This window comes from Salmo salar, chromosome ssa13 (assembly GCF_905237065.1).
Source record: "Salmo salar chromosome ssa13, Ssal_v3.1, whole genome shotgun sequence".
In the NCBI taxonomy this organism is placed as follows: Eukaryota; Metazoa; Chordata; class Actinopteri; order Salmoniformes; family Salmonidae; genus Salmo; species Salmo salar.
In genome coordinates this window covers 112,292,399-112,319,158 of record NC_059454.1, presented here as the reverse complement: position 1 = coordinate 112,319,158, position 26,760 = coordinate 112,292,399, and positions in this window count along the sequence as shown.

The following is a 26,760-nucleotide window of genomic DNA, read 5'->3' as shown; positions in this document are numbered from 1 at the left end:
ACCCACTACCCCCACAGTGTGTTGTTAGATGGTATAACCCTACCCACTACCCCCACAGTGGGTTGTTAGATGGTATAAGCCTACCCCCACAGTGTGTTGTTAGATGGTATAACCCTACCCCCACAGTGGGTTGTTAGATGGTATAACCCTACCCAATACCCCCACAGTGTGTTTTTAGATGGTATAACCCTACCCACTACACCTACAGTGGGTTGTTAGATGGTATAATCCTACCCACTACCCCCACAGTGGGTTGTTAGATGGTATAACCCCACCCCCCACCCCACAGTGGGTTGTTAGATGGTATAACCCCACCCCCACAGTGGGTTGTTAGATGGTATAACCCCTCCCCCACAGTGGGTTGTTAGATGGTATAACTCTACCCATTACCCCCACAGTGGGTTGTTAGATGGTATAACCCTACCCACCACCCCCACAGTGGGTTGTTAGATGGTATAACCCTACCCACTACCCCCACAGTGGGTTGTTAGATGGTATAACCCTACCCCCACAGTGGGTTGTTAGATGGTATAAACCTACCCACTACCCCCACAGTGGGTTGTTAGATGGTATAATCCTACCCACCACCCCCACAGTGGGTTGTTAGATGGTATAACCCTACCAACCACCCCACAGTGGGTTGTTAGATGGTATAACCCTACCCACCACCCCCACAGTGGGTTGTTAGATGGTATAACCCTACCCACCACCCCACAGTGGGTTGTTAGATGGTATAACCCTACCCACAACCCCAGGAGTGGGTTGTTAGAGGGTTTAACCCTACCCACCACCCCACAGTGGGTTGTTAGATGGTATATCCTACCCACCACCCCATAGTGGGTTGTTAGATGGTATAGCCCTACCCACTACCCCCACAGTGGGTTGTTAGATGGTATAAGCCTACCCCCACAGTGGGTTGTTAGATGGTATAAACCTACCCACTACCCCCACAGTGGGTTGTTAGATGGTATAACCCTACCCACCACCCCCACAGTGGGTTGTTAGATGGTATAACCCTACCCAATACCCCCACAGTGGGTTGTTAGATGGTATAACCTACCCCCACAGTGTATTGTTAGATGGTATTCCCCTACCCCCACATTGGGTTGTTAGATGTTATAATCCTACCCACCATCCCCACAGTGGGTTGTTAGATGGTTAGCCATACCCACCACCCCCACAGTGTGTTGTTAGATGGTATAACCCTACCCACGACCCCCACAGTGTGTAGGATTGATGGTATATCCCTACCCACTACCCCCACAGTGGGTTGTTAGATGGTATAACCCTACCCACTACCCCCACAGTGGGTTGTTATATGTATAACCCTACCCACCACCCCCACAGTGTGTTGTTAGATGGTATAACCCTACCCACTACCCCCACAGTGGGTTGTTAGATGGTATAACCCTACCCACTACCCCCACAGTGGGTTTTTAGATCGTATAACCCTACCCACCACCCCCACAGTGTGTTGTTAGATGGTATAAGCCTACGCACTACCCCCACAGTGGGTTGTTAGATGGTATAACCCTACCCACTACCCCCACAGTGGGTTGTTAGATGGTATAACCCACTACCCCCACAGTGGGTTGCTAGATGGTATAACCCTACCCACTACCCCCACAGTGGGTTGTTAGATGGTAGAACCCTACCCACCACCCCACAGTGGGTTGTTAGATGGTATAACCCCACCCCCACAGTGGGTTGTTAGATGGTATAACTCTACCCACTACCCCCACAGTGGGTTGTTAGATGGTATAATCCTACCCACCACCCCCACAGTGGGTTGTTAGATGGTATAACCCTACCCACTACCCCCACAGTGGGTTGTTAGATGGTATAACCCTACCCCCACAGTGGGTTGTTAGATGGTATAAACCTACCCACTACCCCCACAGTGGGTTGTTAGATGGTATAATCCTACCCACCACCCCCACAGTGGGTTGTTAGATGGTATAACCCTACCCACCACCCCACAGTGGGTTGTTAGATGGTATAAACCTACCCACAACCCCAGGAGTGGGTTGTTAGAGGGTTTAAACCTACCCATCACCCCACAGTGGGTTGTTCGATGGTATATCCTACCCACCACCCCACAGTGGGTTGTTAGATGGTATAGCCCTACCCACTACCCCCACAGTGGGTTGTTAGATGGTATAACCCTAACCCCACAGTGGGTTGTTAGATGGTATAACCCTACCCACCACCCCCACAGTGGGTTGTTAGATGGTATAACCCTACCCACAACCCCAGGAGTGGGTTGTTAGAGGGTTCAACCCTACCCACCACCCCACAGTGGGTTGTTAGATGGTATACCCTACCCACTACCCCCACAGTGGGTTGTTAGATGGTATAAGCCTACCCCCACAGTGTGTTGTGAGATGGTATAACCCTACCCCCACAGTGGGTTGTTAGATTGTATAACCCTACCCACCATCCCCACAGTGGGTTGTTAGATGGTATAACCCAACCAGCACCCCCACAGTGTGTTGTTAGATGGTATAACCCTACCCACGACCCCCACAGTGTGTTGTTAGATGGTATAACCCTACCTACTACCCCCACAGTGGGTTGTTAGATGGCATAATCCTACCCACTACCCCCACAGTGGGTTGTTAGATGTATAAACCTACCCACCACCCCCACAGTGTGTTGTTAGATGGTATAACCCTATGCACTACCCCCACAGTGGGTTGTTAGATGGTATAATCCTACCCACTACCCCCACAGTGGGTTGTTAGATGGTATAACACTACCCACTACCCCCACAGTGGGTTGTTAGATGGTATAACCCACTACCCCCACAGTGGGTTGTTAGATGGTATAACCCTACCCACCACCCCACAGTGGGTTGTTAGATGGTATAACCCCACCCCCAGAGTGGGTTGTTAGATGGTATAACCCTACCCACTACCCCCACAGTGGGTTGTTAGATGATATAACCCTACCCACTACCCCCACAGTGTGTTGTATGATGGTATAAACCTACCCACTACCCCCACATTGTGTTGTTAGATGGTATAACCCTACCCCCACAGTGGGTTGTTAGATGGTATAACCCTACCCACCACCCCCACAGTGGGTTGTTAGATGGTATAACCCTACCCACCACCCCCACAGTGGGTTGTTAGATGGTATAACCCTACCCACCACCCCCACAGTGGGTTGTTAAATGGTATAACTCTACCCCCAAAGTGTGTTGTTAGATGGTATAACCCTACCCACTACCCCCACAGTGTGTTGTTAGATGGTATAAACCTACCCCCACAGTGGGTTGTTAGATGGTATAACCCTACCCACCACCCCCACAGTGGGTTGTTAGATGGTATAACCCTACCCACCACCCCCACAGTGGGTTGTTAGAGGGTTTAACCCTACCCCCACAGTGGGTTGTTAGATGGTATAAACCTACCCACTACCCCCACAGTGGGTTGTTAGATGGTATAACCCTACCCACCACCCCCACAGTGGGTTGTTAGATGGTAGAACCCTACCCACTACCCCCACAGTGGGTTGTTAGATGGTATAACCCTACCCACCACCCCACAGTGGGTTGTTAGATGGTATAATCTTACCCACAACCCCAGGAGTGGGTTGTTAGAGGTTTAACCCTACCCACCACCCCCACAGTGGGTTGTTAGATGGTATAACCCTACCCACTACCCCCACAGTGGGTTGTTAGATGATATAACCCTACCCACTACCCCCACAGTGGGTTGTTAGATGGTATAACCCTACCCACTACCCCCACAGTGTGTTGTTAGATGGTATAAACCTACCCAAACAGTGGGTTGTTAGATGGTATAACCCTACTCACCACCCCCACAGTGGGTTGTTAGATGGTATAACCCTACCCACAACCCCCACAGTGGGTTGTTAGATGGTATAACCCTACCCACTACCCCCACAGTGAGTTGTTAGATGGTATAACCCTACCCACCACCCCCACAGTGGGTTGTTAGATGGTATAACCCTACCCACTACCCCCATAGTGGGTTGTTAGATGGTATAACCCTATGCACTACCCCCACAGTGGGTTGTTAGATGGTATAACCCTACCCACCACCCCCACAGTGGGTTGTTAGATGGTATAACCCTACCCACCACCCCCACAGTGTGTTGTTAGTTGGTATAACCCTACCCACCACCACCACAGTGGGTTGTTAGATGGTTTAACCCCACCCCCACAGTGGGTTGTTAGATGGTATAACCCTACCCACCACCCCCACAGTGGGTTGTTAGATGGTATAACCCTACCCACCACCCCCACAGTGGGTTGTTAGATGGTATAACCCTACCCACCACCCCCACAGTGGGTTGTTAGATGGTATAACCCTACCCACAGCCCCCACAGTGGGTTGTTAGATGGTAAAACCCTTACTACCACCCCCACAGTGGGTTGTTAGATGGTTTAACCCCACCCCCACAGTGGGTTGTTAGATGGTATAACCCTACCCACCACCCCCACAGTGGGTTGTTAGATGGTATAACCCTACCCACCACCCCCACAGTGGGTTGTTAGATGGTATAATCCTACCCACTACCCCCACAGTGGGTTGTTAGATGGTATAACCCTACCCACCACCCCCACAGTGGGTTGTTAGATGGTATAACCCTACCCACTACCCAAACAGTGGGTTGTTAGATGGTATAACCCTACCCACTACCCCCACAGTGGGTTGTTAGATGGTATAACCCTACCCACCACCCCCACAGTGGGTTGTTAGATGGTATAACCCTACCCACTACCCCCACAGTGGGTTGTTAGATGGTATAACCCTACCCACTACCCCCACAGTGGGTTGTTAGATGGTATAACCCTACCCACTACCCCCACAGTGTGTTGTTAGATGGTATAACCCACCACCCCCACAGTGTGTTGTTAGATGGTATAACCCTACCCACTACCCCCACAGTGGGTTGTTAGATGGTATAACCCTACCAGAACGGCTTGTTGGGAGGAAGGGGTGAGGGAGGGATGGGTGAGGGAGGAAGGGGTGAGGGAGGAGGTTTTAAAGGTGGTAACTGCCCTGCCATGCCATCCTCCCCTGGTACTAGGAGTTTCCCCTCCACAGCAGCAGCGGAGCAGAGAACAGGCAGACATGTTTCCACCCAGCCTCAGACCTGGTTTCAAGTTGTGTTTGTTTTCTTTCAAATACTGTGAGTTTTTGATTGAGCCTACCTGGAATGCCATATGGGCAGGTTTTGCAGTGTTGTTACTATTATTCCATATGATTCTATTTCAACAGGCAAGCTCAATCGAGCACGGCTTAGTTATTTGAAAGAATACAATTACTGGTTGAACCTAAGTCTGGCTTCACCGTGATCTGATCCAGTCCTACACAGCAGCAGCTAGGCTAGGAGACGGGGGAGAGAGGGAGAGAGGGAGAGGAACCAGCCCAGGTTCATCGGGGGCTGCGTGGCGGTGTTCCCCCCAACCCCCTTCTCGGTAATGTCTGGGTTTTGGACGGAAGAGTGGGCTTAGAGAACCATATAGGATGTAGTGTTGTTCAGAAACCGCGTGTGTGTGTGTGTGTGTTGGACAAGAACAAAGGTCTTTGATGACGTGTTGGACAAGAACCAGGGCTTCTCCATGCTGTAGATTTATTATGATATATATGAACATTTACTGTAAAGAATGCGATACCATTTAAGGTTTGTTGTAAACATAAAGATGTGTTTCATCAAATAAAGTCTGACAGAAACTTTTACTGGCCACTATAACTATGCATTACAATATTAAACAATTTATATGTGTTGCATAGTAAATAATCAGATCCCTGTTTTAAATGACTCTAGTTGATAAAGATCAGATCCCTGTAGCACAAGGACTCACCCTAACCCTACATCCATAGCTCTTCTACCAGAGTCATAATCTCAATCGCACTGCACACTGCCCTTTCCCACCTTGACAAAAGGAACACTGTTAATTGGCTACAGCTCAGCGTTCAACACCATAGTGCTCACAAAGCTCATCACTAAGCTAAGGATCCTGGGACTAAACACCTCCCTCTGCAACTGGATCCTGGACTTCCTGACAGGCCGCCCCCAGGTGGTGAGGGTAGGCAACAACACATCTGCTACGCTGATCCTCAACACGGGGGCACTTCAGGGGTGTGTACTTAGTCCCCTCCTGTACTCCCTGTTCACCCATGACTGCGTGGCCAAGCACAACTCCATCACCATCATTAAGTTTGACGACACTTGTGAGAGGTAAAAATCCTTTGCATAAATTGCCTACATTACTACAAATATTAATAGCTAATTATTGAAAATAAGATAAACAGGATTTTTATAATATATATATATATATATATTGTTTTATATATAATACAAATCGAGGTGAGGGCGATGGAAATGCATTTGGCGGTTGATCTGGTTCTGTTCTGTGAGTGGCACTGTGTGCTCTTCTTGAAGGATGGATCCCGGTCTCTCCTGGGTCATGAGATCCGGGGCGTCAGGGGTGGTCTGCCGGGCGTTGGGATGACAACCCAACTCGGGATGAGGAGGGCTTTTAGCGGATGGAATAGTGGGGACCAATTGGAGGTTTACTTAGTAGCAATGCAAATTTCATGGTACAGCTATATAGACACTGAATCATCATGTTACTTTTTAATGGTACATTTACAAACATACCTTTTGATGAATAGAATTGAAACGTGTGTCTCATTACAGTAAGTGGTGAAATAATTATAGCCAGTTATAATTGTAATTGTCACACCCTGATCTGTTTCACCTGTCCTCATTATTGTCTCCACCCCCTCCAGGTGTCGCTTGTTTTCCCCAGTGTATTTATCCCTGTGTTTCCTGTCTCTCTGTACCAGTGTATTTATCCCTGTGTTTCCTGTCTCTCTGTGCCAGTGTATTTATCCCTGTGTTTCCTGTCTCTCTGTACCAGCGTATTTATCCCTGTGTTTCCTGTCTCTCTGGGCCAGTGTATTTATCCCTGTGTTTCCTGTCTCTCTGTACCACTGTATTTATCCCTGTGTTTCCTGTCTCTCTGCCCCAGTGTATTTATCCCTGTGTTTCCTGTCTCTCTGCCCCAGTGTATTTATTCCTGTGTTTCCTGTCTCTCAGCCCCAGTGTATTTATCCCTGTGTTTCCTGTCTCTCTGCCCCAGTGTATTTATCCCTGTGTTTCCTGTCTCTCTGTGCCAGTTCATCTTGTATGTTTAGTCAAGTCAAACAGTGTGTTTTTCCCGTACTCCTTTTGCTATTCTCTTTTTGATAGTCCACCTGGTTTTGACCCCTGCCTGACTCTGGACTACTCTCCCGTCTGCCTGATCATCCTGCCTGCCCTGACCTTGATTCTGCCTGCCCTTCGGTACCTTTTGGACACTGAACTGGTTTTGACCCTTTTGTCTGTCCACGACCATTCTCTTGCCTTCCCCTATTGGATTAATAAATATTGTAAGACTCCAACCATCTGCCTTGTGTCATGATAGTAATGACTTAGCAGATAATAAGAAAAGACAATCAGTATTTACCTGGCTAAAAGAGAAGGAATATAATATATATTGTTTACAGGAAACTCATTCAACAATTTTAGATGAAGATTTATGGAAAAGGGACTGGGGGGTGAAATATATTTCTCCCATGGGCAAAGAAATTCAAAAGGGGTGATATTAATTAACGGTAATTTTGATCCAAATGTGCAAAATGTCCAAACAGATCAAGGTAGATGGATTATTTTAAATATGTTATTGGACAATAAACAGATATGGCTTATTAACCTATATGGTCCAAATAGTGATGATTCAAACTTCTTTTAAAATATACATAAGAATTTATCAACTCTACAAGCAACACTAGACTATTATTATGGTGGGAGATTTTAATATGGTCTTAAATACCTCTATGGACCGGAAAGGAAATCACACTACAAACTATCACCCTCAGGCACTTAAGGAAATCATGAATGTCATGGATATATTGGAATTAGTGGATATATGGAGGCTTAAAAACCCTGAGATATACATGGCGGAGGCTTAATCAAGCTATTCGTCTTGATACTTTCTTATGCCATTCTCTCTGGCACCAAAAGTTTAAAAAGTGTTGATAGGGGACAGAATGCGGTCGGATCATAACATAAATGGCATATACACTGCTCAAAAAAATAAAGGGAACACTTAAACAACACATCCTAGATCTGAATGAAATAAATAATCTTATTAAATACTTTTTTCTTGACATAGTTGAATGTGCTGACAACAAAATCACACAAAAATAATCAATGGAAATCCAATTTATCAACCCATGGAGGTCTGGATTTGGAGTCACACTCAAAATTAAAGTGGAAAACCACACTACAGGCTGATCCAACTTTGATGTAATGTCCTTAAAACAAGTCAAAATGAGGCTCAGTAGTGTGTGTGGCCTCCACGTGCCTGTATGACCTCCATACAACGCCTGGGCATGCTCCTGATGAGGTGGCGGATGGCCTCCTGAGGGATCTCCTCCCAGACCTGGACTAAAGCATCCGCCAACTCCTGGACAGTCTGTGGTGCAACGTGGCGTTGGTGGATGGAGTGAGACATGATGTCCCAGATGTGCTCAATTGGATTCAGGTCTGGGGAACGGGCGGGCCAGTCCATAGCATCAATGCCTTCCTCTTGCAGGAACTACTGACACACTCCAGCCACATGAGGTCTAGCATTGTCTTGCATTAGGAGGAACCCAGGGCCAACCGCACCAGCATATGGTCTCACAAGGGGTCTGAGGATCTCATCTCGGTACCTAATGGCAGTCAGGCTACCTCTGGCGAGCACATGGAGGGCTGCGCGGCCCCCCAAAGAAATGCCACCCCACACCATGACTGACCCACCGCCAAACCGGTCATGCTGGAGGATGTTGCAGGCAGCAGAACATTCTCCACAGCGTCTCCAGACTCTGTCACATCTGTCACGTGCTCAGTGTGAACCTGCTTTCATCTGTGAAGAGCACAGGGCGCCAGTGGCGAATTTGGCAATCTTGGTGTTCTCTGGCAAATGCCAAACGTCCTGCACGGTGTTGGGCTGTAAGCACAACCCCCACCTGTGGACGTCGGGCCCTCATACCACCCTCATGGAGTCTGTTTCTGACCGTTTGAGCAGACACATGCACATTTTTGGCCTGCTGGAGGTCATTTTGCAGGGCTCTGGCAGTGCTCCTCCTTGCACAAAGGCGGAGGTAGCGGTCCTGCTGCTGGGTTGTTGCCCTTCTACGGCCTCCTCCACGTCTCCTAATGTACTGGCCTGTCTCCTGGTAGCGCCTCCATGCTCTGGACACTACGCTGACAGACACAGCAAACCTTCTTGCCACAGCTCGCATTGATGTGCCATCCTGGATGAGCTGCACTACCTGAGCCACTTGTGTGGGTTGTAGACTCCGTCTCATGCTACCACTAGAGTGAAAGCACCGCCAGCATTCAAAAGTGACCAAAACATCAGCCAGGAAGCATAGGAACTGAGAAGTGGTCTGTGGTCCCCACCTGCAGAACCACTCCTTTATTGGGGGTGTCTTGCTAATTGCCTATAATTCCCACCTGTTGTCTATTCCATTTGCACAACAGCATGTGAAATTTATTGTCAATCAGTGTTGCTTCCTAAGTGGACAGTTTGATTTCACAGAAGTGTGATTGACTTGGAGTTACATTGTGTTGTTTAAGTGTTCCCTTTATTTTTTTGAGCAGTATATATTACTCTTACAGAATTTCCACGTGGGCGAGGATATTGGAAATTCAATCAAATCCTACTGGATGATAAATTGTTTAGAACTGTGACAGAATCATTTATAACTGACTTTTTTCAGACATAACAATGGTACAGCAGATCCCCTTATTGTATTGGACACTTTTAAATGTGCCTTTAGACGCCATGCAATTCAGTACTCATCTATAAAACAAAATCAATTTAGATCAAAAGAGTCCATAATAACAAAGGAAATTGAAGGACAACAGTACAGTAGGTTAGCAATACAAACTTAGAGACTTAGAATAAGTTAGAGGAAAAACAGAAAGAGGAAAAACAGAAAAATAAAGCGAACTGGAATATTGGGAAAAATCCACCAAATAATTTTTCAGGTTCAACAACAAAAATGTATTGAAACTTGTTACAAATGATGGAGTCACGCATGATTCACTGAATGATATTTTGAAAGTGGAAGTAAAGTACTTTAAGAATATGTTTTCATTTCAGTCTCCTCCATCTCCACTTACCGAAGCTAATCGTATGGATTTTTTTCCCTATTAATAATGTAAAATTAACATCTACACAGAAAGACTCATGTGAAGGCCAAATAGCAGAGGAGGAACTTCTTGATGCAATTAAAGCCTTTAAATCCGGGAAACCTCCAGGGCTGGATGGCATACCAGTGGAAGTGTACCTACATTTTTTAGATGTTCTCAGAGGACCGTTATTAGCATGTTGAAACCACTCCTATATAAATGGTAGATTATCAGGGTCCAAGTGGTATATATAAAGATCCAGTCCATTTAAAAAATGTAAGGCCTCTTACACTTCAGTGTTGTGATGCAAAAATTCTAGCTAAATGCTTGGCGCATAGAATTAAACAGGTATTGTCAGATATTATTCATCCTAATCAGACAGGATTTTTAGATGGACGATACATTGGAGATAATATAAGACAAGTACTGGAAACAATAGAATACTATGAAATATCTGGGGACACCAGGCCTGGTTTTCATAGCTGAGTTTGAAAAGGCTTTTGATATAGTATGACTGGAGTTTATATATAAATGCCTAGAATATTTCAATTTTGGAGAATCTCTTATAAAATGGGTTAAAGTTGTGTATAGTAACCCTAGATGTAAAATAGAAAATAATGTCTACATCTCAGAAAGTTTTAAACCATCTAGAGGAGTGAAACAAGGTTGTCCACTATCGACATATCTATGTATTATTAATTAATTAATTAGGGGATTAGAAATCAGCTTCAAAACTAAGGTGTCATTGATTCATGTTTTCTTTTAAAACCACAATTAAAATTCCTCCACAGCCTCATAGAGGATCAAGATACTTGTTCTAACCTCTCTGGATTAACATTTTCTTGTCCAAACTTCACATTTTTCTATTTAAATTTAAATTATTATAAAAAATTATTGCAACTAATAGAATGTTATATATATGGGGGATACACTCGTCCCAGCTCTGCAGATTTTGTTGCGAGTCATTAGATCATTTATTTTGGTTTTGTCCATATGTAGCTCGTTTTTGGTCACAGGTCCAGGAATGGCTGAGGAATTGCAACAGTTACCTAGAACTAACGCTGCAGATAGCAATACTGGGTGATTTGAAAAGTCATAGTCAATTGATCAATAATATAATATTTTTTTTTGCAAAACTGTTTTATCGTTAATTTACAATCTGTAGAAGCTATGAGAATAGAAAGGTTCAGTACTTTTGTGAAGCATCAGAGCACAGTTGAAAAATTTATGGCAAATAGAAATCCAAAATGGATGATTTTGAGAGATTATTGGGATGGGTTGAATCGAGCTGAAGGGTGTGACTAATAACAAGATAACCAATGTAAAACATACGGGGTCTGTAAAATGTATAAAGGTTCACAAATTTTGTGAAATAGCACAGTTACAAATATAAATCAAACTGGATGGACATCAGAAATAGAGGAAGGACTAAAAACAAACAAAATATAACTATTGTAAAATAGATTGTGTATGTAAAATGTGTATAGTATGTGTAAATGAAAGGTAGAAGCCAAAGTGTTAATGTTTATTAGTTTACTCCAATTGAGGGAAGGGTGGAAGGGTTTGCAGGGAATAATAAAGAATGTATATAAAAAAAGTATGTATATTTATATAGGTATGTGTATGTATATATGTGTATATGTATGCATGCGTCTATGTATATGGATACATATATATATATTTATCAAAACAATATATGGGGGATTGGAAATGAGGTAGACAATTACATTGATGGGAAGCAACATACATAGATATGGGATATAAACTCTTCAAATGCTTCAAACTAGATTTTTGGGGTGAATAACAAAGGTATATTAAAAAAAGTGTGTATATGTATGTATGAATATATGTGTGTGTATGTATGTACACTACCATTCAAAAGTTTGGGGTCACTTGGAAATGATCTTGTTTTTGAAATAAAAGCAAATTTTTTGTCCATTAAAATAACTTCAAATTGATCAGAAATACAGTGTAGACATTGATAATGTTGTAAATGACTGTTGTCGCTGGAAACGGCAGATTTTTTAATGGAAAATCTGCATAGGCATACAGAGGCCCTGTCACGTCCTGATCCTAGTAAGATGTAATTTTCTATAGTAGAGTAGGTCAGGGCGTGACAGGTTTTTTGTGTGTGTTTTTCTATGTTTCTATTTCTATGTTTAAGTTCTAGTTTTTCAATTTATTTGTTGGAATTGTTTGGGTTGATCTCTAATTGGAGGCAGCTGATCCTCGTTGCCTCTGATTAGAGATCATATTTAAGTAGGGGTTTTTCTTCCTGGGGTTGTGGGTAGTTTTCTGTTTAGTGTATGTTCACCTGACGGAACTGTTGTCGGTCGTTTTGTTGTTTTGTTCTAGTGTCTTCATAATAAAAGTGAATATGAGCACTATACACGCTGCGCCTTGGTCAAATTTTTCTTATAGTAATTCTGAGTTTACTGAGCCTCGATGTTGGCGAGTGTCTGTTTAGCTAGCCTTGATGGCCGAGCTATCTACTCAGAATATTGCAAAATGTGCTTTTTTCAAGCTAGCATATCCTGTTAGGGCTAGGGGGCAGTATTGACACGGCTGGATAAAAAACATACCCGATTTAATCTGGTTACCACTCCTACCCAGTAACTAGAATATGCATATACTTATTACATATGGATAGAAAACACCCTAAAGTTTCTAAAACTGTTTGAATGGTGTCTGTGAGTATAACAGAACAAATGGCAGGTCAAAACCTTATTAATTAATTAATTAGGGGATTAGAAATCTGTGGATTAAAAACAAAGGTGTCATTGATTCATGTTTTCTTTTAAAACCACAATTAAAATTCCTCCACGGCCTCATAGAGGATCAAGATACTTTTGTACTAACCTCTCTGAATTAAAACCAAATTATGATAAGTGTACTATATTACGTATTGGATCACTAAAAAAATGCAATTTTACATTGCCGTGTAGTTTACCAATTAAATGATCTGACGGAGATGTGGACATACTCGGTATACAAATCCCGAAAGAAAGAAATTATCTCACTCCAATACATTTTAATAGAAAGTTAGCAAAAACAGATAAGATCTTGCTACCTTGGAAAGGAAAATACTTGTCTATTTTTGGAAAAATCCCCCTGATTAACTCTTTAGTCATATCACAGTTTACCTATTTGCTTATAGTTTTGCCTACACCTAGTGACCTGCTTTTTAAATTATATGAACAAAAATGCAAGCCAGACAAAATTAAAAGGGCCGATTTATATAACGAATATGAATTCGGAGGGCAGAAATGATTAAATATTAAAGCATTAGACCTCGCACTAAAGGCATCAGTCATACAAAAGTTATATCGGAAATGGTTCTCCAGTAAATTGATAGGAATGCCTTACCACATGTTCAAGAATGGCCTTTTCCCTTTATTCAGATTACAACCTCTAACTTCTCACTTTTGGTTGTTTGAAAATGAAATAATCTCCAAAATATTGTTATTTCTTTAAACAAGCCTTAGAAAGTTGGTTGCAATTTCAGTTTAATCCACCTGAAAAAAAACGGAACTAATAATACAACAAATATTTGGTTAAACTCAAATATCTAATTGATAAAAAAAATATATATTTTTCGATAAAATGTTTAAAAAAGGTATAATTTTTGTAAATTATATCATAAGTAGGACTGGTGGAGTTATGTCACACATGCAGCTAACACAGACATATGAAAATGTCTGCTCTAACAAAATTACAACCAACTAATTGCAGCATTACCACAAAAATGGAAGAGGCAAGTAGAAGGGGAAAAAGTAAGGAACTTGTCTGTTGGCCCTGCAATAAAGAACATAAATGGTTAAAGAAAATTGTGATAAATAAAAACATATACCAATTTCGTTTAAGGATGAAAAAATTGACAGCTGTGCCATATAAATTGCAAAATAGTTGGGAAGAGATTTTTTGATATACCCATTCCATGGCACATGGTTTATGAATTGACACGCAAAACAACGCCGGATTCAAAACTTCAAATTTTTTAATTTAAATTACTATACAAAGTTCTTGCAACCAATAGAATGAATCTTCCTAGCTCTGCAGATTCTGCTGTGAGGAGGCAGAGTCATTAGATCATTTATTTTGGTACTGTCCATATCTAGCTCGTTTTTGGTCACAAGTCAAGGAATAGCTGAAGAATTGCAACATTTGCCCAGAACTAACGCTGCAGATAGCAATACTGGGTGATTTGAAAAGCCATCGTCATTCAATCAAATAATTTAATACTTTTTTTGCGAAAATGATTATCTTTAATTTACTATCTGTAGAAACTATGAGAATAAAAAGGTTCAGTACTTTTGTGAAGCATCACAGCACAGTTGAAAAATATATGGAAAATAGAAATCCAAAATGGCTGGTGTTAAAGTCTAAGCGTCCCGCTAGTGGGACAACTTCCAGTGAAACTGGAGGGCGCGCAATTCAAATAAATAATCATAACAATTATGGATATTATAAATTTAGGAACATACAAGTGTCTTATATCGGTTAAAAGCTTAAATTCTTGTCAATCGAACTGCACTGTCCGATTTACAGTAGGTTTTACAGTGAAAGCATGCCATGCGATTGTTTGAGGACGGCACTCCACATCAAAATATTTTTCCACCGGCACAGGTTTCATAAATTCACAAATAACGATTGAATATTCACTTTTTCAAAATCATCTTCTGATTTGTCATCCAAAGGGTCCCAGCTACAACATATAGTGTCTTTTTGTTACAGAAAACACTTCGTTATATCCCGAAAAAGTCTGTTTAGTTGCCGCCATCGATTTGAGTTATCCACTCGTTCAACATTTAGAGAAAGGAATCAAAAAAGCTACAACTAAACTTTGTTAAAACAAGTCAAAATACATTTCTATTTAATCCTCAGATACCCTAAAATGTAATCAAACTATAATATTTCATACAGAAAGAAGTATGTTCAATAGGAAAGTGATATTAGCAGGTGCGCGTCTTCTTCGTAGATGATTACCAGTCTGAGTTTTAGTCCCAGTATTAAAACTTTATTATTCTTCCTTGTTTTGAAAGAAACAAGACTGAAACCTTGAACAATGACCGACAGCCAGTGGAAGCATACTGGGAGCTAGAATTAATAGTTTCCTATATAGTTTCCTATATCTTCCATTGGAAGAGCATGGGCTCTACCATATCAATTGTGTTATAGTCTCACACATTATTTTAACATTTCTACAAACTTCAGAGTGTTTTCTTTCCAATGGTACCAATTATATGCATATCCTGGCTTCAGGGCCTGAGCAACAGGCAGTTTACTTTGGGCATGTCAGTCAGGTGGAAATGGAGATAAATAGACCCTAGCCTGAAGAAGTTTTAATAGATAGATGGGAGGGGTTGAATGGAGCTGAAGGGTGGGAATAATAACAAGATAACCAATGTAAAACATCCAGGGTCTGTTACATGTATATAGGTTCAGACATGTTGTGAAATAGCACAGTTACACATAGAAATCAAACTGGATGGACATCAGAAATAGAGGAAGGACTAAAAACAAACCAAATATAACTATTATAAAATAGATTGTGTTTGAAAAAGGTGTATAATATGTATAAAATGAAGGTAGAAGCCAAAGTGTTAATGTTTATTAGTTTACTCCAATTTGGGGGAAGGGTGGTAGGGTTTGAGGGGAATAATAAATGTATATTCTAAAAGAAGTATGTATACGTGTGTGTATACAGTTGAAGTCGGAAGTTTACGTACACCTTAGCCAAATACATTTAATCTCAGTTTTTCACAATTCCTGAAATTGAATCCTAGTAAAAATTGGTGTCTTAGGTCAGTTAGGATCAACGCTTTATTTTAAGAATGTGAAATGTCAGAATAATAGTAGAGAGAATGATTTATTTCAGCTTTTATTTCTTTCATCACATTCCCAGTGGGTCAGAAGTGTACATAAACTCAATTAGTATTTGGTAGTATTGCCTTTAAATTGTTTAACTTGTGTCAAATGTTTTGGGTAGCCTTCCACAAGTTTCCCAAAATAAGTTGGGTGAGTTTTGGCCCATTCCTCCTGACAGAGCTGGTGTAACCGAGTCAGGTTTGTAGGCCTCCTTGCTCGCACACGCTTTTAACAGTTCTGCCCACAAATGGATTGAGGTCAGGGCTTTGTGATGGCCACTCCAATACCTTGACTTTGTTGTCCTTAAGACATTTTGCCACAACTTTGGAAGTATGCTTGGGGTCATTGTCCACTTGGAAGACACATTGTCAACCAAGCTTTAACTTCCTGACTGATGTCTTGAGATGTTGCTTCAATATATCCACATAATTTTCCTGCCTCATGATGTCATTTATTTGTGAAGTGCACCAGCCCTCCTGCAGCAAAGAACCTCCACAACATGATGCTGCCACCCCCGTGTTTCATGGTTGGGATGGTGTTCTTCGGCTTGCAAGCCTCCCCCTTTTTCCTCCAAACATAACGATGGTGTTACGGCTGTCGGGAGAGAGAGTAGACCAAGGCGCAGCGGAGTTAGTGTTCATCATTGAATTTAATAACAGAAAGAACACTATACAAAACAAAACAAGAAAACCGAACAGCCAAACAATCCTGTCAGGTGCAAAACACTAAACAGAAATAATTACCCACAAAACCCCAACGGAAAAACAGGCACTTATGTGTGACTCCCAATCAGCAACAACACTCTACAGCTGTGCCTGATTGGAAGCCACACGGCCAAAATCAATGAAACAAACCAACATAGAAAAATGCACATAGAACGCCCACCCAATGTAAACACCCTGGCCTAACCAAAATAAAGAACAAAAACCCCTCTCTATGGCCAGGGCGTTACAGATGGTCATTATGGCCAAACAGTTCTATTTTTGTTTCATTAGACCAGAGGGCATTTCTCCAAAAAGTGCAATATTTGTCCCCATGTGCTGTTGCAAACAGTAGTCTGTTTGCCAAACGCCATGTGGGAGACTCCCCAAACTCCATATGTGGGAGACTCCCCATATGAAAGAAGGTATTCTGGTCAGATGAGACTAAAATTGAGCTTTTTGTCCATCAAGGAAAATGCTATGTCTGGCGCAAACCCAACACCTCTCATCACCCCAATAACACCATGTTTTTCATCGCAAGGACTGGGAAACTGGTCAGAATTGAAGGAATGATGGATGGCGCTAAATACAGGGAAAACTTGAGGGAAACCGGTTTCAGTCTTCCAGAGAATTGAGACTGGGATTGAGGTTCACCTTCCAGCAGGACAGTGACCCTAAGCATACTGCTAAAGCAAAATTTGAGTGGTTTAATGCATTTAAATGTTTTGGAATGGCCTAGTCCTTGCCCATTCTGTGGAAAGACTTAAAGATTGCTGTACATTTAAATCAATCCAAATTTTATTTGTCACATACACATGGTTAGCAAATGTTAATGTGAGTGTAGTGAAATGCTTGTGCTTCTAGTTCTGACCATGCAGTAATATCTAACAAGTAATCTAACCTAATAATTTCACAACTACCTTATACACACAAGTGTAAAGGAATGAATAAGAATATGTACATACAAATATATGAATGAGCAATGGCTGAACGGCATAGGCAAGATGCAGTAGATGGTATAGAGTACAGTATATACATATGAGATGAGTAATGTAGGGTATGTAAACATTATATAATGTGGCATTGTTTAAAGTGGCTAGTGATACATTTATTACATCAATTCTTCCATTATTAAAGTGGCTAGAGTTGAGTCAGTATGTTGGCAGCAGCCACTCAATGTTAGTGATGGCTGTTTAACAGTCTGATGGCCTTGAGATAGAAGCTGTCTCTCGGTTCCAGCTTTGATGCACCTGTACTGATCTCGCCTTCTGGATGATAGCGGGGTGAACAGGCAGTGGCTCGGGTGGTTGTTGTCCTTGACAATCTTTTTGGCCTTCCTGTGACAGCGGGTGGTGTAGGTGTCCTGGAGGGCAGGTAGTTTTCCCCCGGTGATGCATTGTGCAGACCTCACTACCCTCTGGAGAGCCTTCCGGTTGTGGGCGGAGCAGCTGCCGTATCAGGCGGTGATACAGCCCGACAGGATGCTCTCGATTGTGCATCTGTAAAAGTTTGTGAGGGTTTTTGGTGACAAGCCACATTTCTTCAGCCTCCTGTTGCACCTTCTTCACCACGCTGTCTGTGTGGGTGGACCATTTCAGTTTGTCCGTGATGTGTACACCGAGGAACTTAAAACTTTCCCATGCTTTATTTAGCAATCTGATGGCTGTTAGGCGGTCTGACGGATATTTAGCAGTATTATGGCTATTTAGCAGTGATATGGCTATTTAGCAGTCTGGCTATTTAGCAGTCTGATGCCTATTTAGCAGTGATATGGCTATTTAGCAGTCATATGGCTATTTAGCAGTCTTATGTCTAGGGGGTAGAAACTGTCTCGGAGCGTGAGAACCTCTGCTCTGGTACCGTTTGCCAGATGGTAGCAGAATGATATGTCTATGGCTGCTTGGGTGGCTCTAGTCTTTGGCAGTTTTTTTTAAAATTCCTTTGACACCACCTGATATGATTTGGAAAGGAAGCATGGAGTGGAATGGAGTCTATTTACAGAAGCAGTGTGTGAGTACCCCATCCACAAACATGGATAATATGGAGGATCTGTAAATAGTAGTGCTGAATGTGTAATAGATACAGCGCATTGGGAAAGCATTCAGACCCCTTGACTTTATCCGCATTTTGTTACGTACAGCCTTATTCTAAAATGTATTACATAATTTTTTTCCCGAATCAATCTCAACACAATTCCCCATCATGACTAAGCAAAAAATGTTTTTTTAGATAGACATTTTTGCAAATGTATTAAATGTAAAAAAATTGAAATATCACATTTACATAAGTATTCAGACCCTTTACCCAGTACTTTGTTGAAGCATCTTTTGCAGTGAATACAGCCTCAAGTCTTCTTGGGTATGAAGCTACAAGCTTGGCACAGCTCTATTTGGGAAGTTTCTCTCATTCTTATCTGCAGATCTTCTCAAGCTCTGTCAGGTTGTATAGGGAATGCTGCTGCACAGCTATTTTCAGTGTCTCTCCTGCGTTGTCTTGGCTGTGTGCTTGTCCTGCTGGAAGGTGAAGCTTCGCCCCAGTCTGGGGTACTGAGCGCTCTGGAGCAGGCTTTCATCAAGGATCTGCATTGTTTAGGGGCAGAACGACAGATTTTTACCTTGTCAGCTCGGGGATTCGATCTTGCAACCTTTCGGTTACTAGTCCATCGCTCTTACCACAAGGCTACCTGCCGCCCCGATGCTGCCACCACCATGCATCACCATAGGGATGGTGCCAGGTTCCCTCCAGACGTGACGCTTGGCATTCAGGCCAAAGAGTTCAATCTTGGTCGCATCAGACCAGAGACCTATATTCCCCCTGTATATAGTCTCCACATTGACACTGTACTGGTACCCCCTGTATATAGTCTCCACATTGACACTGTACCGGTACCCCCTGTATATAGTCTCCACATTGACACTGTACCGGTACCCCCTGTATATAGTCTCCACATTGACTCTGTACTGGTACCCCCTGTATATAGCCTTCACATTGACTCTGTACCGGTACCCCCTGTATATAGCCTCCACATTGACTCTGTACCGGTACCCCCTGTATATAGCCTCCACATTGACACTGTACCGGTACCCCCTGTATTTAGCCTCCACATTGACTCTGTACCGGTACCCCCTGTATATAGCCTCCACACTGACTCTGTACCGGTACCCCCCGTATATAGCCTCCACATTGACTCTGTACCGTAATACTCTGTATATAGCCTCCACATTGACTCTGTACCGTAATCCCCTGTATATAGCCTCCACATTGACTCTGTACCGGTACCCCCTGTATATAGCCTCCACATTGACTCTGTACCGGTACCCCCTGTATATAGCCTCCACATTGACTCTGTACCGGTAATACCCTGTATATAGCCTCCACATTGTCTCTGTACCGGTATCCCCTATATATAGCCTCCACATTGACTCTGTACCGGTACCCCCTGTATATAGCCTCCACATTGACTCTGTACCGGTACCCCCTGTATATAGTCTCCACATTGACTCTGTACCGGTACCCCCTGTATATAGCCTCCACATTGACTCTGTACCGGTACCCCCTGTATATAGCCTCCACATTGACTCTGTACCGGTACCCCTGTATTTAGCCTCCACATTGACTCTGTACCGGTACCCCCTGTATATAGCCTCCACACTGACTCTGTACCGGTACCCCCCGTATATAGCCTCCACATTGACTCTGTACCATAATACTCTGTATATAGCCTCCACATTGACTCTGTACCGGTACCCCCTGTATATAGCCTCCACATTGACTCTGTACCGGTACCCCCTGTATATAGCCTCCACATTGACTCTGTACCGGTACCCCCTGTATTTAGCCTCCACATTGACTCTGTACCGGTACCCCCTGTATATAGCCTCCACACTGACTCTGTACCGGTACCCCCCGTATATAGCCTCCACATTGACTCTGTACCATAATACTCTGTATATAGCCTCCACATTGACTCTGTACCATAATACCCTGTATATAGCCTCCACATTGACTCTGTACCGGTACCCCCTGTATATAGTCTCCACATTGACTCTGTACCATAATACCCTGTATATAGCCTCCACATTGTCTCTGTACCGGTATCCCCTATATATAGCCTCCACATTGACTCTGTACCGGTACCCCCTGTATATAGCCTCCACATTGACTCTGTACCGGTACCCCCTGTATATAGCCTCCACATTGACTCTGTACTGGTACCCCCTGTATATAGCCTCCACATTGACTCTGTACTGGTACCCCCTGTATATAGCCTCCACATTGACTCTGTACTGGTACCCCCTGTATATAGCCTCCACATTGACTCTGTACTGGTACCCCCTGTATATAGCCTCCACATTGACTCTGTACTGGTACCCCCTGTATATAGCCTCCACATTGACTCTGTACTGGTACCCCCTGTATATAGCCTCCACATTGACTCTGTACCGGTACCCCCTGTATATAGCCTCCACATTGTCTCTGTACCGGTACCCCCTGTATATAGCCTCCACATTGACTCTGTACTGGTACCCCCTGTATATAGCCTCCACATTGACTCTGTACTGGTACCCCCTGTATATAGCCTCCACATTGACTCTGTACCGGTACCCCCTGTATATAGCCTCCACATTGTCTCTGTACCGGTACCCCCTGTATATAGCCTCCACATTGACTCTGTACCGGTACCCCCTGTATATAGCCTCCACATTGACTCTGTACTGGTACCCCCTGTATATAGCACCACTATTGTTATTTACTGCTGCTCTTTAATTATTTGTTGATCTTACTTTTTTTAGGTATTTTCTTAACTGCATTGTTGGTTAAGAATTTCACTGTAAGGTCTACACCTGTTGTATTCAGCATTTCACTGTAAAGTCAACCTGTTGTATTCAGCATTTCACTGGAAGGTAACCTGTTGTATTCAGCATTTCACTGTGAGGTCTACTACACCTGTTGTATTCAGCATTTCACTGTGAGGTCTACTACACCTGTTGTATTCAGTATTTCACTGTGAGGTCTACACTTGTTGTATTCAGCATTTCACTGTGAGGTCTACTACACCTGTTGTATTCAGCATTTCACTGGAAGGTCTACTACACCTGTTTTATTCGACATTTCACTGGAAGGTCTACTACCTGTTGTATTCAGCATAATACCCTGTATATAGTATCTACCACCTGTTGTATTCGGTACCGTAATACCCTGTATATAGTATCTACCACCTGTTGTATTCAGTACCGTAATACCCTGTATATAGTATCTACCACCTGTTGTATTCAGTACCGTAATACCCTGTATATAGTATCTACCACCTGTTGTATTCGGTACCATAATACCCTGTATACAGTATCTACCACCTGTTGTATTCGGTACCGTAATACCCTGTATATATTATCTACCACCTGTTGTATTCAGTACCGTAATACCCTGTATATAGTATCTACTACCTGTTGTATTCAGTACCGTAATACCCTGTATATAGTATCTACTACCTGTTGTATTCAGTACCGTAATACCCTGTATATAGTATCTACTACCTGTTGTATTCGGCGCAGCTGACGTGTATTTTTATTTTATTTTTATTTTACTTTTATTTAACTTAGCAAGTCAGTTAAGAACAAATTCTTTTTTATATATATAGTGTACATAGACACACTGGCTTTACTCAATCTTTTGTCATTAGTAAAGATTGAAAAAAGGAAGGGGCCTAGACAGCTGTCCTGCGGAATTCCTGATTCTACCTGGATCATGTTGGAGGCTTTCATTAAAGGGATGAATGAGCTAATGAGAGAGGGAGTGAGAGAGTAGCGAGAGAGGGATGAATGAGGTAAGGAGAGAGGGAGGGAGAGAGTAGTGAGAGAGTGATGAATGAGGTAGTGTAAGTGCTGTCGTGAGAGAGAGTAGTGAGAGAGGGATGAATGAGGTAAGGAGAGAGGGAGTGAGAGAGTAGCAAGAGAGGGATGAATGAGGTAAGGAGAGAGGGAGGGAGAGAGTAGCGAGAGAGGGATGAATGAGGTAAGGAGAGAGGGAGGGAGAGAGTAGTGAGAGAGGGATGAATGAGGTAGGGAGAGAGGGATGAATGAGGTAGGAAGAGAGGGAGGGAGAGAATAGTGAGAGAGGAATGAATGAGGTAGGAAGAGAGGGAGGGAGAGAGTTGTGAGAGAGGGATGAATGAGGTAGGAAGAGAGGGAGGGAGAGAGTTGTGAGAGAGGGATGAATGAGGTAGGAAGAGAGGGAGGGAGAGAGTAGTGAGAGAGGAATGAATGAGGTAGGAAGAGAGGGAGGGAGAGAGTTGTGAGAGAGAGATGAATGAGGTAGGAAGAGAGGGAGAGAGAGAGAGTAGCGAGAGAGGGAGGGAGAGAGTACAAAATTAGGTGGAAACTGAGCTGCACTTCCTAACCTCCTGCCAAATGTATGACCATTTTAGAGATACATATTTCCCCCAGATTACACAGATCCACAAAGAATTCGAAAACCAACCCAATTTTGATAAACTCCCATATCTACTGGGTGAAATACCACAGTGTGCCATCACAGCAGCAAGATGTGTGACCTGTTGCCACAAGAAAAGGTCAACCTGTGAAGAACAAACACCATTGTAAATACAACCCATATTTATGTTTATTTATTTTCCCTTTTGTACTTTAAACATTTGCACATTGTTACAACACTGTATGTAGACATAATATGACCTTTGAAATGTCTTTATTATTTTGGAACTTCTGTGAGTGTAATATTTACACATTTTTATTGTTTATCTTACTTTTGTTTATTATCTACTTCACTTGCTTTAGCAATGTTAACATATGTTTCCCATGCCAATAAAGCCCCTTGAATTGAGTTGAATTCAGTAGCGAGAGAGGGATGAATGAGGTAAGGAGAGAGGGAGATATGCAGTGGGGGAGGGAGGGAGGGAGGGATGGAGGGTGATTGTGACCTTTTGGTATTTAAAGGTTTAAAATAACACCGACTTTAAAATAAGACAGCGTTTAAACAAAGACAGAGAGCTCCACAAATAGAAGAAAAAAAACAGCAGCAGTTTGGTCTCCTGGCTGTGTCCTAATCACTGCTGCCACGTTTACTGTAGCCTACTGTAATCACTCCTCTCTCTGTTCTGTTCTGGCTGGGCTGACGAGAGAAAGAAAAGCCTTTTGAGTGAGAGTTCCCCCTGAGGGAACATGATTTACCCTTTAGCCTTCTGTCTGAAACTGTAATCTACACATACTCCATTCACAGTAAAGTCCTATTTTATTTATCCTTTATTTAACCAGAGATTTACAAATTGAGATATTTGTTGAAGGCTAAAAACTAAGACATTAAATATTAATATTAAATATGATTATTAATTAAACTATTGTGATACTATTTCTCCTAGTCTTTATCTTCAGTCCTCTACCCTAGACGATTTGTTAATTTCCTAAACAATGGGACTTGAAATAGTATACCATTGATAGAGCATGATCAACACAGGCTCGATGTGTGTTTGGCTAGTGACTACCATCTAGTGGACAGTAGAAGAAGCACAGTGTGTTTGGCTAGATCAAATCAAATCAAATCATTATTATATATTTTTTTTATTTCACCTTTATTTAACCAGGAACAAGTTCTCATTTACAACTGTGATCTGGCCAAGATAAAGCAAAGCAGTGCGACAAAAACAACAACACAGAGTTGCACATGGGATAAACAAACATATAGTCAATAACACAATAGAAAAATCTGTATACAGTGTGTGCAAATGGCGTGAGGAGGTAAGGCAATAAATAGGCCATAGTGGTGAAGTAATTACAATTTTAGCAAATTAACACTGGAGTGATGGATGAGCAGATGATGATGTGCAAGTAGAAATACTGGTGTGCAAAAGAGCAGAAAAGTAAACAAAAACAATATGGGGATGAGGTAGGTAGATTGGGTGGGCTATTTACAGATGGACTGTGTACAGCTGCAGCAATCGGTAAGCTGCTCAGACAACTGATGCTTAAAGTTAGTGAGGGAGATATAAGTCTCCAACTTCAGCGATTTGTGCAATTCGTTCCAGTTATTGGCAGCAGAGAACTGGAAGGAAAGGCGGCCAAAGTGGATGTTGGCTTTGGGGATGACCAGTGAGATATACCTGCTGGAGCGCGTGCTACGGGTGGGTGTTGCTATGGTGACCAGTGAGCTGAGATAAGGCAGAGCTTTATCTAGCAAAGACTTATAAATGACCTGGAGCCAGTGGGTCTGGCGACAAATATGTAGCGAGGGCCAGCCAACGAGAGCATACAGGTCTTAGAGGTGGGTTGTATATGGGGCTTTGGTGACAAAACGGATGGCACTGTGATAGACTGGAACCAATTTGTTGAGTCAAATCACATTTTATTGGTTAGCAGATGTTTACATGGTTAGCAGATGGATAAGAGCGTCTGCTAAATGACTTAAATGTAAATGTAAATGTAAATGCAGATGTTAATGCGAGAGTAGCGAAATGCTTGTGTAATCTAACAATTCCCCAACAACTACCTTATACACACAAATCTAAAAGGGATGACTGAGAATATGTATATATATAAATATACAGTGAGGGAAAAAAGTATTTGATCCCCTGCTGATTTTGTACGTTGCCCACGTACAAAGAAATGATCAGTCTATAATTTTAATGGTAGGTTTATTTGAACAGTGAGAGACAGAATAACAACAAAAAAATCCAGAAAAACGCATGTCAAAAATTTTATAAAATGATTTGCATTTCTATGAGGGAAAAAGTATTTGACCCCTCTGCAAAACATGACTTAGTACTTGGTGGAAAAACCCTTGTTGGCAATCACAGAGGTCAGACGTTTCTTGTAGTTGGCCACCAGGTTTGCACACATCTCAGGAGGGATTTTGTCCCACTCCTCTTTGCAGATCTTCTCCAAGTCATTAAGGTTTCGAGGCTGACGTTTGGCAACTCGAACCTTCAGCTCCCTCCACAGATTTTCTATGGGATTAAGGTCTGGAGACTGGCTAGGCCACTCCAGGACCTTAATGTGCTTCTTCTTGAGCCACTCCTTTGTTGCCTCACCCAAGATTTGACGGTACATGGCCCCGTCCATCGTCCCTTTGATGCGGTGAAGTTGTCCTGTCCCCTTAGCAGAAAAACACCCCCAAAGCATAATGTTTCCACCTCCATGTTTGACGGTGGGGATGGTGTTCTTGGGGTCATAGGCAGCGTTCCTCCTCCTCCAAACACAGCGAGTTGAGTTGATGCCAAAGAGCTCCATTTTGGTCTCATCTGACCAAAACACTTTTACCCAGTTGTCCTCTGAATAATTCAGATGTTCATTGGCAAACTTCAGACGGGCATGTATATGTGCTATCTTGGGCAGGTGGACCTTGCTGGCGCTGCAGGATTTCAGTCCTTCACGGCGTAGTGTGTTACCAATTGTTTTCTTGGTGACTATGGTCCCAGCTGCCTTTAGATCATTGACAAGATCCTCCCGTGTAGTTCTGGGCTGATTCCTCACCGTTCTCATGATCATTGCAACTCCACGAGGTGAAATCTTGCATGGAGCCCCATGGCCGAGGGAGATTGACAGTTCTTTTGTGTTTCTTCCATTTGCTAATAATCACACCAACTGTTGTCACCTTCTCACCAAGCTGCTTGGCGATGGTCTTGTAGCCCATTCCAGCCTTGTGTAGGTCTACAATCTTGTCCCTGACATCCTTGGAGAGCTCTTTGGTCTTGGCCATGGTGGAGAGTTTGGAATCTGATTGATTGATTGCTTCTGTGGACAGGTGTCCTTTATACAGGTAACAAGCTGAGATTAGGAGCACTCCCTTTAAGAGTATGCTCCTAATCTCAGCTCGTTACCTGTATAAAAGACACCTGGGAGCCAGAAATCTTTCTGATTGAAAGGGGGTCAAATACTTATTTCCCTCATTAAAATGCAAATCAATTTATAACATTTTTCACATTCGTTTTTCTGGATTTTTTTGTTGTCATTCTGTCTCTCACTGTTCAAATAAACCT